Below are 2,271 nucleotides of genomic sequence, written 5' to 3' on the forward strand. Positions count from 1 at the left end.
TTTCTATCTTCCATCGAAAAATTAGAATTGAACTTTAAATTTCTTTATGTCTTTGTGAAATAAAGAACTGAAGTGGAAGATTTTTGTTTTCTCTGGAGAAATTAGAATTAAAATGTGTGTTCTTTGGTAAAGTTCAGAAGAGAACTTGAACTTTTCTTCACTTCGTTGAGAAATTTTTAAATTGAACTAGACCTTTGGGGGCGCCGGTGGCTCTTTGGGAGCCCGGGGGGGACCTTTGAGGACCGGGGGAGGGCCTTTGGGGCACTGGGGGGGCCTTTGGGAGTCTGGGGGACACTTGAGGACCGATTGGTCCTTTGGGAGCCGGTTGGCCCTTTGGGGGCCCGGGGGCGGGCCTGTGGGGTCGGGGGGGACAGGTGGGGCCCTGGGGGACATTTGGGGACCGGTGTAGGGCCTTTGGGACCCCGTTGGTCCTTTGGGAGCTCGATGGGCCTTTGGGGGGCCCGGGGGTGCCCTTTGGGGATCCGGGGGCCCTTTGAGGACCAGAGGAGGGCCTTTGAGGGTCTGAGGAGGGCGTTTGGGGGGCTGGGGCTCTATGGGAGCTTGGGGGGCCTTTGAGTACCGGGGGCTTCCTTCGGGGTTCGGGTGGGGATCGGAACCCTTTGGGGTTGGGGTAGAGGACCTCACAACACTGTTCAAATGGAACTTGTGTATTATAACGACCACAGAGTTTCACCCTCAAATTCTCTTCTAAAACCTTTCCTCAAATCTTCTTTCAAAATGTCTCTAACTGTTTCGCCGAAATAATCCCATAAAATATCTAAAACCGTTTCGCCCAAATAATCCCTAAACGTAATTTCAGCGTGTTCCTTTTGTTTGGCATCTCTGCGCTAACGCATTTCAAATTTCTAGGAAACCCTTTCCTACGTTAATCTCTTCATCTCATAAATTTTCCTAGCTAAACTATTAGGGTTTCGTTATAATATCAATTTATCTCTCCGACTTAAAGCTCCGTGAAGCAGTATTTAAAAATAGAATTTCTATCTCTTTAGACTCCCGCATAATTCCAAGATAACAAGTGATGTCAATTATAATTCCTGACACTAAAGATCAATGAAGCCCTATTTAAAAATAGAATATTAATTTTTCTCTCTGACCTAAAGAACGTTTATCCCTCAGACCTAAGATTAAAGAAGCCTTAATGTTTCTTAATTCTCCCCTTCGTCAATTATAATTCCTGACACTAAAGATCAATGAAGCCCTATTTAAAAATAGAATATTAATTTTTCTCTCTGACCTAATGAACGTTTATCCCACAGACCTAAGATTAAAGAAGCCTTAATGTTTCTTAATTCTCCCCTTCGTGAATCAATAATTTCCCCTAGCGATTATGTAAATCAAGTTCTCAGGTTAAGCTAACCAAACAACAATGAAGCCATGTGTGTTTCTTAATTCCCCCCTTCGTGAATCAATAATTTCCCCTAGCGATTATGTAAATCACCCCTCATGTCATTACACGTGGCCAAACAACAACAACAGATCGATTGACCTTGACCACCATTAGACTCGATCGATAATCCTTGAATAAATTATGTCCCGTCAGCATTAAACTAAATTGTTGATGGCAGCAGGGTGTTCGTTCTGTAGCTTCTGATAGGGTTCTACTGTTATTCCCGGCAGGCATATATAGCTGTTAGGGATGGGATGCTCGTATAAGCTTCAGAGAGGGCTTATTTGATTGGTAATTGAACGTTCTAGTTCATTTTGTAAGAGTCAAAAGATATCAGAGGACAACTACCACACCACCACGCCTCTTTTCCCCTAAATGCATCCGATAAAAATTTTGGTATATTCATTTTGCTAAAGACAGTTCAGAGGTCAGATAAAAAAAACTCCGGTGTCGACACAGCACCCCAGGGTCCAGAAACAGGCGCTGCACGTTATGCCCTGGTGGCTTATATTGTTCTTATGGAAGGGATGCTCGTATAAGCTTCAGAGAGGACTCATTTGAATGGAAATTGAAAGTTCAAGTTTAATTTTTATGAGTCAAAAGAGATCGGAGGGATACTAGCCCCACTCCCCACGCCCGGTTTTCCGCAAACCCATCCGATACAAATTTTGAGATAGCCATTTTTTAAAATAGTTCAAAGGTCAGATAACAAAGACTCGGGTGTCGACAAAACCCCCCACGGACCGGGGTCAGTCGTTGTGAGTTATGTCCTGGGGCCGTATATGGTTCTAATAAAAGGAATGCTCATATAAACTTCAGAGAGGCCTCTTTTTATTTGAAATTAAAGGTTTTAGGTCACTTTC

Source organism: Artemia sp. Qi Xiang Cuo, chromosome 8 (assembly GCF_049724085.1).
Source record: "Artemia sp. Qi Xiang Cuo chromosome 8, ASM4972408v1, whole genome shotgun sequence".
Lineage (NCBI taxonomy): Eukaryota > Metazoa > Arthropoda > Branchiopoda > Anostraca > Artemiidae > Artemia > Artemia sp. Qi Xiang Cuo.